General features: G+C 41.5%; 1 protein-coding gene across 3 annotated transcripts in view; it reads left to right on the top strand.

The window, feature by feature from the left end:
* ripor1 (RHO family interacting cell polarization regulator 1) overlaps positions 1 to 14,870 on the top strand; it is a 325,031-nt gene that overhangs the window by 119,010 nt on the left and 191,151 nt on the right. The window lies entirely within an intron of this gene.

A 14,870-nucleotide genomic window follows, 5' to 3' on the forward strand; every position in this document is an offset into this window, starting at 1 on the left:
CAGGAGGCAGCCATCCTGAACCCCGCACTGCCCACATGCACAGTGACTTACCCCTCCGCCCCTCGCCCCTCCACTCCATGCCCCCACCCCCCCTCCACTCCATTCCCCCACCCCCCCCTCCACTCCATGCCCCCACCCCCCCTCCACTCCATGCCCCCACCCCCCCCCTCCACTCCATGCCCCCACCCCCCCTCCACTCCATGCCCCCACCCCCCTCCACTCCATGCCCCACCCCCTCTCCATCGCCCATCCCCCTCCCCATCCCCTTCCCTTCCATTCCCCTCCCCTCCCCCTCCCCTCCATCCCCATCCCCCTCCCTCTCTATCCCCCCTCCTCTCCATCTCTGTCTGCGTGGGTTTCCTCCGGGTGCTCCGGTTTCCTCCCACAGTCCAAAGATGTGCGGGTCAGGTGAATTGGTCATGCTAAATTGCCCGTAGTGTTAGGTAAGGGGTAAATGTAGGGGTATGGGTGGGTTGCGCTTCGGTGGGTCGGTGTGGACTTGTTGGGCCTAAGGGCCTGTTTCCACACTGTAAGAAAACTAATCTAATCTATCCCCCCTCCCCCTCCATCCCCCTCGCCCGTCCCTTCCCTCCATCCCCCTCGCCCGTCCCTTCCCTCCATCCCCCTCGCCCGTCCCTTCCCTCCATCCCCCTCGCCCGTCCCTTCCCTCCATCCCCCTCGCCCGTCCCTTCCCTCCATCCCCCTCGCCTGTTCCTCCCCTCCCTCTAACCCACCCTTCCCCAACCTCCCTACCCCTCTTCTCTCACCCTGTCCCAAATTCTCACCCACACCCCCTCTTCTCTATCCTCCTCCCCAACCTCCTACCCTCTTTGTACTTTGTCCCAATCTACTACCCCACCCTCCTCCAACCTCCCATCTTCCTTCCCCTACCTCACTATCTATCCTCTTTCCCCATCAACCCCACCCAATGTATCAGTTTCTCCCCCCACCCTCCATTCCCCCAGTCTAACTAGGGGGATAAAGTGGAGATAGGGGATAGATGTTGCTTTGCTCCCACCCACCTCCCTCTGTCTCTGTGCCTCACACAGACGTTATGCTACTCTCTGCATGATGACTGGACCCTCTGTACAGTGGCCCTACATTAATTTTAACAAACACTCTGATATCTTCACCTCTGTGTCCTTCCTGCATACTCACATCTCAGCATCTTGCTTCTTGTATTTAGGGTGCTTCAAAGGGCCAGTTTCCCTCTGCATTTACCTAGAAGAGATGCAGGAGGTTTTGTTGATGTTCAACTCAAGTAGCTCCATCACACAAGACTATGTTTACAAACTATTCCCAAGGATTTGGAGATGCCGGTGTTGGACTGGAGTGTACAAAGTTAACAATCACACAACACCAGATTATAGTCCAACAGGTTTAATTGGAAGCACTAGCATTCAGAGCACACTTGATGAAGGAGCGTCACTCCAAAAGCTAGTGCTTCCAATTATACCTGTTGGACTATAATCTGGTGTTGTGTGATTTTCAACTTTCTAATCTCAAGGATGCATGCAGAGACAAATTGTAGTTTTCCGCTATCTGTTAGACTTCTATGTTTTAGAGACTGGGGTTAATGCTGAGGGTGTGCGAAATGAGTGGGGAATCTGCTGCACAGGCTCAGTGGGGAAAGGTTACTATGTTCTTATAGCATATTGAAACTGGTTTAAAACCCCCCCGGGCCGTATCTTTCAGGAAATATTTAATGCTGTGCAAATGTAGGTGCAATCTGCATGGAGACTGGATTGAGATGCCCTGGATTACTGTATATAAACTAAATTGCATCATTTGATTTTTCGCCCTTTGAATTCTATTGTAAAGTACCTTAACAAATTTTGTGAATAAGATGTTTTCGAAGGGGAGAAAAATGTTCCATCTTGAACTGAGGCTGGGGTTGAGTCCTGCAAAAGAATCTGATTGTAATTCAGTCGCCAGCCGCACTGGAACAATACCAGTTACTGAGCATAATTTCTTCTGCTGTCTGTAGTTCTGCCTTGTGTTGCCTGACTTGATGAGGATGCAGCCATTGTACTATCTAGAAATCCTGGGGCTTCTAAAATCCCCTTTCAGTCATGAATTCCCCCCTGTGCCCCCCAAACCGCATCTCTTTGAAATACTTATCTGCCTAGCATCCCACTCCACCTCCACTGAGTGTTGGTGCTGGCAGAATGCTGTAATGGGTGTGGATTAAAGGCTTTGGAAATGTGTAGTATAGCTAATCATTCCCTGTAAAGTAACGACGGTTGTACAGCCTACACCACAATGCTGAAATCCATGTTGTTGACCAGTTGTAACTCTTTTTCCGTTTAGTGTCTGTGCGCTGGAGATCTGGATTGATGAACTGGCCGGGTTGCTCATTTATTTTGCATTCCCTGTAGTCATGAGTTGATTTCCTGCGTTGTGCAATTTTACTATGAAATACTTGTGCAGCTACAAAGAATAACCTTACTTTTATATATACATCCATGATGTAATTATGTATAACTGGTAAAATTGACAGCATAAAAAACGGACATATCCAGTAGTCAAGTACATTTGAAATGTCACTGAAAACATGTTAACTTGTTACACCATAGTGTAAGGTGAGGTGGGATTTATATTGAGGCCAGATGAAAGATTTCAGTATTTGTATTGCAGGACAAAACCATGTACAAAAGTACTATTTCTGACAACCTTGGAAAAACAGGGAGAGTGATGCTGATGAGAACCTTGTTTATTTTCGGGGAAAGGAGAAATATTAGTTTATGGCTTGGACACTTTTAGATGCTACTGTAATTTTTTTCCTATTCGAAGTACCTATTCATCTCCCGATGGATACAATGCAAGTAACTGTTCAGACTTCAATGCACTTTTGAAAGATTCTGTTCTCTCTCTCTCTCTCTCTCTCTCTCTCTCTCTCCCCCCCCTCTCGCTCTCTCTCTCTTTCTCCCCCTCTCCCTCTCCGTAGTCCCCCCGTTCTCTCTCTCGGATGGGAATTTGGCCATCAATAAATTGGTTTTTGAAATTTAACGGTTTACAAGATATGTCTATCATAAATCAATCAGTTTAAGGCGCCTAACATTTACTATAGTAATTCATGTGTAATGGATTATCTTAATAATGGGTCACATTCTACCCCCCCCCCCCCAAAAAAACCTATGAATTTGTGGCCAACTGCTCTAATGTTAGCATAGTGGAGTGAATCTGTTGCATTATTCACCTTTGTGTTGACTGCACTTATGCCTAGAACTGAACGTGGTATTCAAAAGTATTTTGGAACCAAATATGGAAACACTTTATTAGTTTCGGCCACTCCATCCATACATGATGTTAGAAAATGTCTGCAGTGATCTAACTCACAAGGGCAGCCATTGGAATTATAACTTTATAGGTCCTTACAGTGAAATGTTGGTGATTGAGATGTGTAGTATTGACCATTTTTGGCTTCTGTCAATGTTGCCTTGCTATTGATCTTCAGGAAACTCACTTCCATGGGACCAAGTACTTGATAGCCGATGTTCCTAGTGTCCAGCATTATTTTGGTTTTGGAATTGTTTATTGTATATAGAGGAATTGACGCCAGAACATGATATTTTCATTTTAAAACACTTAAAGGAATTAGTTATGTAATCAGCATTATTTGACTTTGTAAAGTTGCCCTATACACAAAAGTATTTAGTACCATTATTAACCAAGGTAGTTATGATTTAAGGACCAATTTGTAATCCCAAAACAGCCCTTAAAAAGTTTAAATGAAAATTCTCTGTGTCTGAAGAAAAACGAAGACCGAGTATAGTCGATAACTTTCACTCCTCCTGAAACTGCACTGTTTGGTACTCCTTGTGTCCTGTCACCTGCTTTTTAATTTTCAGTAACTTACTTTCTCATTCACCTTATCCACTGTTGTCCATCTTTTGTCAGGAGAGAAGGGGGGGAAAAAGCAAGCCTTTCTGAAAAGGGGCACCAATTCAGTTTACCAGCATGTGAGCCATGAACTGTAGTGAGTAATTTGCCATGGAGTGCAGGCTCTTACACTTTCAATTCGAGGCAGTGTGAATCCAGCTTTCTGCAGCCATTTAAAATGCCAAAAAGCAGGCACAGATTCCAAACTATTGGTGTAATGTTTGAAGAGTTGGTATGTCTGCTTTTTAAAAAGAAATTGTTCTGCGGATGAGGACATTGCCAGCTAGGCAACTGTTCACAGTTTCTCTTGAGAAGGTACTGGTGAGCCGTTCCTTTGAGCTCTTGCAGTCCCCAGGAGGGTAAATATGCCCCCCTTTGGAGGGTAACTATGCCCCCCGAAGGGTAACCATGCCCCAGTGCTGATAGGAAGAAAGTACCAGGGGTTTGATCTGGATTTTTACTGATCTGTTTGGGAACCAGTTGAAAACCTTGTTTAGTTTACCAACACCACAGTACTTTTGGCTTTAGTCCTGTGACAATATCTATCTCAAAAGTTAAGACATCAATTACCCCTACCTTTCCAAGCAATTATGGGTACAAACCAAATAGCCAAATCTGTGTTTGGATCTCCAGCTGTCTTCTTTGCAGTTCAGCTTGCTTCTTAACTAAATGAGCTTTAGTCCAAATAATGTAGGAGAATTGACTGTTTAGAAATGACATTGTCATTTAAACACAGTACTTAGATATTTATCCTGACATGTTTCTGAATTAGCCATCAAGGTTTTGAGATCAGATAACTTGTTGTTACATAATCTGTTGGCTGCAGTTTGGTTTAGTGTCAAAAGACTGCAGGTCAATAGTATATATCTGTGTACCCTATTTCTGGAATGTGTTTCTGTAAAATACTTATTATCAAACAACACAATAACTAATGAACAGTAATGAGATAGCTACAACCATGGTTCTATTGCTTAGGCTGAGGTGTATTCTAATTTTATTGTTTAGATGTATTTTACAAAGTTAGTTAAAAATATCTTTAAAAATTAAACATTAATTGCAATATTAGAAACATTAAGTAGTTTGTTCTGAGACTATTGCAATTCTTTTCACAATTATTCACCCTAAGTTTGAGTATGTTCTAACATGGCCTAAATAGTTCCCAAACTATAAATATTTTCTTCTGCAGTTTTAATTCTGAAAGTAAGTTGCCGCTTGTGGCAATGCTAAGACAGTCTGTGTAGCACTGATCCTTTGAAAAGATGATGGTGTAATACTGCTAGGATTGACATTTAAAAATTGAATTGAAGTGGGTGTAAATAGTATACTGTTATAGTTTTTTGATCTTTTGCAGTATTCAAAAGATGTGAGGCAGCAGGATTGATGCACAATTTTAAATTAATCAATTGTAGCTTTGCCGATGGGTTTTTAGAACTCTGGTTGTGCATTGTGTAATTTGACCTGCATCTTATCAGAAAGTGTATAAAAGCAGAGGTGGAATTGCCAAAATAGTGCAGGGGATTGGAGACCAAGAAATAATAACATTTTATTATAGCATAACTTTGGCCTTTTGATGTGTAATTTTTCTGAGGAGCTGTTAAATTGTGTTCTTTTAGGAATGGTTGGTTCGTGGCTAATATAAATGTGTTTAAAAATGGTAGGCCAGAAGTAGTTGTTGCATCAGTGAATTTTCGTAAGAATGCGCAGGTAAAAGTAAAACTCTCTTTCATGAAGACTGATGCTGACAGGATTGTTACCTGGGCCATGTGCCAATTGGCGTAGGGTTAAGCAGATTAGAGATTTAAACATTTGGCACAAAGGGTGGTATGAGAAGAATGAGCTTCAATTTACAGGACATCGGCACCGCCACTGGATAAAGAGAGAGCTATTCCCTTGGGGTGGGCCCTACTTAAACCAGTTTGAGATCAGTGTCTTGGTAAATTGTATAACTAGGGCTGTGAAAGGGAAGGGGGAAGGTGGGATTAGATGAAGGCAGACTTAAAAATCTAAAGAGAGAGATCAAGGTAGAAATATGGTAAAGGCTAGCAGCATGGTACAGCAGGGAAGGAAGATTTTAAATGATAATTGCACATCTACAAATAAGTTCCACGCAATGAATTATGTTATATTGCTGAAGGGATTTATTGAGCATTGCATTCTGAAGTTAAGCATTTGCTGTGAACATTTGATGGTATCATTGCAGGCATTAAGTCATGGCAGTATATAAAGGAACGAGTTGGAATTAGAAGAAGTCTAAGGCTAGGAATGAATGATTGTCACATGTTTCACAGTGAGGAAAACAGTAGAATACAGTGACAAGCCTTTCCAGTGTCACCATGATCCAGTGCTATTTTGAGTAGTTTAAGCATAAGAGAAAAAAAAAACCGCTTAAAGAGACTCCATCGGTCCTGAGCATGCCTGCACCACTATCCTTCCTCCACTGCCTCACCCCTGTCCATATAGACCCAAGTGTTGTAGTCTCCCCTTTACAGGCACCAGCTTTTGCCACTGGGCCAAGTCTCCTCTGCCTCTGCCACTGCCTCACTACCGCCTGCACTGAACCCACTTGGTTCAAAGCTAATGATATCTCTCTGCCACCATTTTGGGGTTTATTTTCAAAAAGGTGAGCATATACTCCCAGGCCACAGGCTTCACGTGTTGTACACAATTGTGTAACACTTACAAACAAAATCCCATTTTTTAAAATGAGGTAAAGTTCCAGCCTAAGACTCGGAGATACGTGTGCTCATTAATCTTCAAAGACATTCTCACCTCAGCTGTTAACTGAGTTAGTTTTTTTTTACTTTGTAGGAGACAGAAAGTTATTGGACAGTTTGGAGACAAACAAAATTGAATTCCCTTTTAGTGCCACAAGATGTCTCTGGTTTTAATTGTAAAGTTAATTATAGACAGTCTGCTGCACGTAATGACAGAAAATCGATATTCTGCTTAATTTTTTTATTGGCAATTTGAAACTGGAGAATATTGAGTTGTGTTGAAAGTGCATTGCTTCATGGGGAAACTGTTGTGAGCATGCCAAAAACAGTAATTTGCACTGTGCGTATTTAATAATGTCAGGGATAATTACAGATTTGCTTTGAGACTTGGAGTACGTTGAAAGGTGGGGTCAGTTGTAGGATGGTGTTGCTCATGCCCACAGCGGAGAGTTTGACACTTCTCATATGGTGCAGCCACAATTTGCCATCCAGTGTTCAAGTTAGCAGAAAGTAGATTGCAGTGTGCACATGTTTAAACAGTGTTGTTTTTGTTATCTGGTTGTGTGTTTGTTCTGAGCTGATCATTGCGTTGATTGCCTTCCGTAAGCCAGAGTTGGACCTGAGTAATGGTTGGTATGCTTTACTGGAAGTTAATGATTTGCATAGATAGAGTCTTTTGATATGTCCCAGCATGTCTAAGTGTTATTTGTACCACATTCAATGTTTGAACATAGGGAACATGACAGCCAATGTGTGCACATCCTGCAAACAATGTGGTAATGACCAGTTATCTTGCTTTGGTCATCTTGGATGAGTGATAAGTATTGGACCAATGTGTTCATCATTGAAATAAAGCCATGGAAATTTTATATCCACATGTTCAGGCAGTTGGTTTAAAACTTCATGTGAAAGCTGCATTTTAGAGTTAGGCTGGATTCTGTGCTAAGGTCTCTGGAATTGGATGTCAAGTCCTGACTCCGAGGTGAGTGTACTCTCCTGAGGTCCAAGAGTGTAGAATTGTCAGAACCTTTCTATCCACATCATGCTGCAAGTTGCCATTTGCATGGCAGAGTTATAGAGTCAGAGAGATGTACAGTACTGACCAGACATCCCAACCTAATCAAGTCCCATTTGCTCACACTTGGCCCCTATCCCTCTGAATCCTTCCAATTTCAAGCACTCATCCATATGCCTTTATAAATGTTGTAATAGTACCGGCCTCCACCACTTCCTCTGGCAGCTCATTCCATTCACACACTACTCTGTGCGTAAAAAAGCTGCCCCTTAGGACCCTTTTAAATCTTTTCTCTCACCCTAAACCTATGCCCAATAGTTCTGGACTCCCCCTGGCAACGTGCTTGTAAATCTTTTCTGAACTTTTTCAAATTTCAGGACATCTTTCTTATAGGTGGGAAACCAGAATTGCAAACACTATTCCAAAAAAATTGTATTGCAGTGATTTTTTTTAACATTAACTTTGCAAACTTCTGATTTTTAGGTGGGTGTTTGTTGATGGGATGGTAAACAGCATTTTTGTACTCCTTCCACTTGGTGTTTGATTCTCAGAAGTGCCTTAATTGATGAGTACCATATGTATGCAATAGAAAGCTGCAATCACTTTGGATTTTGTGGCCTTGGATGCAGTTTCTCAAATATTTTGCACCAAGCTCTGATTAATTAAAGTTTGCATGCTGATTCATGCTAGATTACCCCGTGTATTGCAAATTGTATTTTGGGGTAGGGAAAGTGACTAAATATTTACAATTGCTTTCGTTAAAAGACACTGTGTATGAAAAGTAATTACATTTATATAGTTCCTGATCCCATTGCAAGATCTCAATGTTGCACAAAATGTGCGAAATGCTGTGTCCGCTCTCATGATAAATTTTAGCATTCCTTTCTTTGTATAGCACGTTTTTAACCTCAATTTTAAAAAAATATTTGTGTTGCCATGGTTTGCCATCATGCATGTTCCAAGGGCAGGGAATTGCTGTTTGCTGTTCAGTGGCAAAATTGAACATCTTGTTTACTTGCCTACTAAATATGCCCGGAGACTACAAGGATAAATTGCCTGTGGATATAGGTTCACTGAATGAGAAGATGACTTATCTTTAAATGTTTTAAATTGTAATGTGTGGAACGGAGTATATTTTCAAATGGCTTGTTAAAATGTGTGATATAGCAGTCACAATGTCAGTGTTGAAAAATGTTGATCAGTATTGTGTCTAGAAGATGTAAAGGGAGATCTAATTGAAGTGTTTGAGATGAGAAGGTTGACAGGAGCAGACTGTGTTTTGGTGGATGAGTCCAAAATAAAGTGTCTAAACCTTTTTTAAAAAAAGGAAATTGGAGCTTGGCAGACTGAAACCATTTGTTTTTTTTGTTCCCCACTCCAATCTCTGTTCCCTAGCTACAACTCTTGACTGTTTGCATAATTGATGTCTCATTTAATCCTAAATTGAGCCTCTGACCAAATATGTGTTGCATCATTAAGATCACCTATTTCCATTGTATCTACTGCAAAATGTCATCTGTGCCTCTATGTCCTTGAAACTTGTCAGTTCCAATGCACGGCCGACTGTTCTCCGATACTCTACCCTTTGTAAACTTGAGGCCATGCGAAAACGTAGTGCCTTTGTCTTGTGTACCATTGGTAGTTATGCCATAAGCTCCCTATGCCTAAAGCTCTGGACTCCTTCCTTAGGATGCTCCCCTTCTCTCTATCACTTTCCTCCTATTAAGGCTCTTCAAACAAGCTCTTTGGTCATCAGACCTAATCTCTTTGAGTCATAGAGCTGTACAATATGGATACAGACCCTTTGGTCCAACTCATTCATGCTGACCAGAGATCCTACATAAACCTAGTCCAATTTGGCCCATATCCCTTTTAAACCCTTCGTATTAATTTATCCATTCAGATGCCTTATAACTGTACCAGCCTCCACTACTTCCTCTGGCAGCTCATCCAATACGTGCACCACCCTCTGCAGGTAAAAGTTGTCCCTTAAATCCCTTTAAAAAATTTTCTCCTCTCACCCTAAACCTATGCGGTCTAACTTTGGACTCCCCTCCCCCAGAGAAATAACCTTGTCCATTTACCTTATCCATACCCCTCAACATTTTGTAAACCTCTGTAAAGTCACCCCTCAGCCTCCAATGCTCCAGGGAAAACAGCCCCAGCCTCTCCCTGTAGCTGAAACCCTGGCAACACTGTAAATCTTTTCTGAACCCTTTCAAGTTTCACAACATCCTTTTTATAGCAGGGAGACCAGACTTGCACTCACTATTCTAAAAGTAACCTAACCAATGTCCTGTACAGCCACAACATGACCTCCCAACTCCCATGCTCAATGCCCTGTCCGATAAAGGAGAGCATGCCAAATACCTTCTTCACTATCCTATGCACCTGAGACTCCACTGTCAAGGAACTGTGAGCCTGCACTCCAAGGTCTCTTTGTTCAGCAGCAACACTCCCAGGACCTTACCACTAAGTGTATAAGTCCTGCCCTGATTTGCCTTTCCAAAATGCAACACCTCGCTTTTACCTAAATTAAAATCCATCTGCTACTCCTTGGCACATTGGCCCATCTTATCAAGACCTCATTGTACTCTGAGGTAACCTTCTTTGCTGTTCGCTTCACCTCAAATTTTAGTGTCACCTGCAAACTTACTAACTATACCTCCTATGCTCACATAAATGATGAAAAGCAGTGGACAGAGCACTGATCCTTGTGGCACAGTGTCACACTTTGTTTCCGTGAAGCGCCTTGGGATGTTTTACATTAAATGTGCTACATAAATATAAATTGTTGTCCACTGGTTGGGGGAATGGGAATATGGAACTTGTTGCACAAAAAAAGTTGTTCAAGCTTGGGTTAATGGAAAATCCAAAGCTGAGTTTGTTAGATCCTTGTTAGACAAAGCTGTGAAGTGATATGTAACCAAGGCTGGTAAATAGTCCTATGTTTCAGATCAACCATGACCTAATTGAATGATGGAATCAGCCTAAGGGAATGAGTGACCTACACCTACTTCTTTGTTTCTAATTGAATTGTGTGCCATGCTGTAGTGTCAGTGGGCAAACGCAACCCTCTCTATCCTCTTGGCTGGATGTAAAACATTCCATGGCACTATTTCAAAGAAGAGCAAGAGAGTTGGAAAACTTTTTTTAAAAATTCTGAAATGGCTAAGCAGAATGGGTGCAGAAAAAATGTTTCCTCTGGTGTTAGGGTTGTATAATGGCAGGGACACCATCTCAGAATAAGGGCAAGCCATTTAGGACAGTAATAAAGAGGAACTTTTTCACTCGGGTTGGTGATCTTTTGAAATTCTGTACCCCAGAGAGTTGTGGGCGTTCAGTCATTCAATAAGTTCCAAACAGTGATTGATAGATGTCTAGATACTAATGACCCATTAACAGATGTGTGGATAGCACAGGAAAATGGCTTTGTGGTAGATGATCAGTTCTTAATCTAGAATGGTACAGCAGTTTAAAGGGACGGAATATCCTTCCCCTGCCGTTATGTTTTTATGTATCTTTTCTCTTTGTTATTCCTAGTGCCTGGCCTATATTTGTCCCTTAAACATCATGACACCTTTTTAGCTATTATTGTCAGGTTGGTGGTTGTGGGAAATTGCCATGCACAAATTAGCTGCTGTGTTTCCTACATTACAAAAGGCAACAGAAAGACTTCATTGGCTGTAAGTTACTTTGGAATGTCTTGTGGTCATGAAGTGCAACAGATAAATGCAAGTCCTTTTATTGCTCATTTCAGTACTTTCTCGTGTGATCTCTGCAGAAAGAGGACTTCCATTGCAGAAAGAGAAGGGGATATGCCAGAATGTGCATTCCTTATTGCCAGTGAGTGAGGCCTGTCTGCAGATAGATCTGGATACACTACTCAGACTCCTGAGCAACATGTGTGTGAAGAGAGGGAGAGATGAAGCATGTTGAGCTTTAGAAAATTTAAACCATCAAGGCAGATATATTTAAATATTGAAAGATTTGGTTTCATAACTAGCAGAGCCATTTCACTTTGGTTTCGATATTAGTGATTAATGCAAGGTAATAAAAACTTACTTTTAGATTTATTTTTCCAGCTTCCTACGCCACCCCATTCCCACATTCTGCGATTGAATGTGCCGGTAAAGAAAGGAGAATTTAGAATTGGGAACAGTTTTTTAAACATTTCTGTCTTTTTAAGGAAATGGTAAATTGCACGAAATATATTTGGTGTTTTTTTAGACACACAATATGTTTCTTTTTATATGTCATGATTTAGGTGGGCACCAAAATGTATTAAAAACAATAGTGCTTCAGAAAATAAGTCAATGATTAATCAATGAGGTCAGCATTTTATTTATGCAAATCGCTTTGCAATCTTTTTATGGCTATAGAGGATTTCTAGCTATGTTTACAATCATCCATGCCAACATGGTGTGTTGAAATTGCACTGGATTATGTTAAATGCACATCATCATGTTTCGTGCTGGTAAATATATTTACATTGGACAAACATTTAGTTAGTTTACATATAAAAAAAATCAAAAGGCACTCTTTATCAAACAAACTTCAGTCTACTCAATTACATATCTGGCAAATCTAAATTTTCTGATTCAGTATGTGGTTGCACCTACTAGAGAAGGTGCAAAACTTGACCTACTCTTGGGAAATAAGCCAGGGGAGGTGACTGAGGTGTCAGTGGGAGAGCACTTTGGGGCCAGATGGGCCAGTGGGCTGAGACGTGGCAGATGGAGTTTAATTCAGATAAATGCGAGTTGCTGCATTTTGGGAAAGCAAATCTTAGCAGGACTAATACAATTAATGGTAAGATCCTAGGGAGTGTTGCTGAACAAAGAGACCTTGGAGTGCAGGTTCATAGCTCCTTGAAAGTGGAGTCGCAGGTAGATTGGATAGTGAAGAAAGTGTTTGGTATGCTTTCCTTTATTGGTCAGAGTATTGAGTACAGGAGTTGGGAGGTCATGTTGCGGCTGTACAGGACATTGGTTAGGCCACTGTTGGAATATTGTGTGCAATTCTGGTCTCCTTCCTCTCGGAAAGGTGGTCTGAAACTTGAAAGGATTCAGAAAAGATTTACAAGGACGTTGCCAGGGTTGGAGGATTTGAACTATAGGGAGAAGCTGAACAGACTGGGGCTGTTTTCCCTGGAGCATCGGAGGCTGAGGGGGTGACCTTATAGAGGTTTACAAAATTATCAGGGGCATGGATAGGGTAAATAGACAAAGTCTTTTCCCTGGAGTGGGGGAGTCCAGAACTAGAGGGAATAGGTTTAGAGTGAGAGGGGAAAAATATAAAAGAGACTTACTAGGCAACTTTTTCACACAGAGGGTGGTACAGGTATGGAATGAGCTGCCAGAGGATGTAGTGGAGGCTGGTGCAATTGCAACATTTAAGAGGCATTTGGATGGGTATATGAATAGGAAGGGTTTGGAGGGTTATGGGCTGGGTGCTGGCAGGTGGGACTAGATTGGGTTGGGATATCTGGTCTGCATGGACGGGTTGGACTGAAGGGTCTGTTTCCGTGCTGTACATCCCTATGGCTCTATGACTCTATAAACAGTCCCTAATTTAAATACATGATTGAACTGTAACAATGGTTCAAGTAACTTCCTCTCAAAGAAAAATCAATGTGGACAGATTTGGATATCTCTATAGCTGCAAGGGAGTCAGCTCAATGAGTTTGAGGTCTCTGAATTTAGCAGCTTATCATTTCTTTCATGAAAGCCTGTGGGTTCCTTTGGGAGATGAGAAAGGAGTCAAGCTGACCAAGGATTTGCACAAAATGTACTTTTTGTAAAAAAAAATGTTTTTGTCCATAAATCTGAGCTGCAGACCATTTTGGACTTCTCGTTGCGTTGTACTGTTTTTGAAACAGCTAACTTGCAATTTTTGACTTCTCTTTACTTGTGTGGTATACCTGGACAGAAGGTGGACTGCACCTCAGTTCCTATCCAAGTACTGGTCAATTTCTCTCTCATTGTATTTCAGATTTGTTGATGTAGTTGCTGACTAAGCATAGGTTCCATGGATATGAATAAGGGGAAACTTCTGACTTGACTGTGACAATTCTTTAATATGATTTTAAAGGCTTTTAAAATCATTCATAATAGCTAATTGATGATTTCCAATTCTAATTTCCATGTTTACTGTGTGGTTATGCCAGACAAAGTAATGAATTACTTGATCCCTTTAAATTTTTATGAAGGTCATTCACATTGAAAGGCATTTAAAGAATGATTATGCTCCTGAAGTGGTGATCCACTTGGTATGGGTGAGCTGGTGTTTAATGTTTTAGCTCCATAGCACAGTTTAATGATCTGTGCTCCTGTTCAACAAGCTTCTGCTCTAAGAGTGGAACCTGGTTGAAGTTGACCTTTTTAATTTCATTTCATTTTCTATCCAGCTGTTACTGTCATTGGCCAAGAACTGTTGTTGGATGGGGTCCTCTGCCAATCTATGCAACCCACCTTCTCAATAACTAGCTCCTTGTAGACTGGCTGTGCTAGTTACTGAGCTCTGAAAACTGCAACCTCGTTAATCTGGAATTTTAAAAAAAAGCTGGCCTAATGGCAACCATATTGATAGTAATTTTAAAAATAAGCTAGTTCACATCATGTTTTTAGTGAAGGAAATCTGCCATGGCTACCTGGTCTAACCTACAAATGACTCCACTTGATTGACCCTTAACTGTTCCCTGGATAGTTAGGGATGGGCAATAAGTGCTGGCCCAGTCAACAGCAGTTACGTGTTCATCTATATCAGAATACGTAGATTCTCCTGATATATTCCGACGCACTGAGAATTAGAAGAGCCTTTAAACTCTGCTGTTAGTTCAGAGGCAGCTGTCTTTTCTTTGAAAGAGGTGCCTCTGTAAATATTCTCATCCAGAGCTCCATTACCTGGTTCCTACTCATAACATTAGCCATTTGCCATAAAGATGGAGCTCACTGACAGACGTGATTCTGTCCAACACTTCATTTTAAAAAATAAAAATTCTCACTCTGGATTTCAAATCATTCCATGACTTTGTCCTTCTGTAACATCCTCCAGCCTGAGTTTCACCAGTTCAGATCTCTAGCGCAGGCTCTGTTTTTACCCCTCCAGTATCCTTTTAGCTGTCATAGAGTCATACAGCACGGAAACAGATCCTTCGATCCAACCAGCCCATGCTGAGCATAACCCCAAACTAAACTAGTCCCACCTGCTTACTTCATGCCCACATCCCTCCAAACTTTTCCTATTCATGTATCTAT

This window comes from Hemiscyllium ocellatum, chromosome 17, assembly GCF_020745735.1.
Source record: "Hemiscyllium ocellatum isolate sHemOce1 chromosome 17, sHemOce1.pat.X.cur, whole genome shotgun sequence".
Taxonomy (NCBI): Eukaryota; Metazoa; Chordata; class Chondrichthyes; order Orectolobiformes; family Hemiscylliidae; genus Hemiscyllium; species Hemiscyllium ocellatum.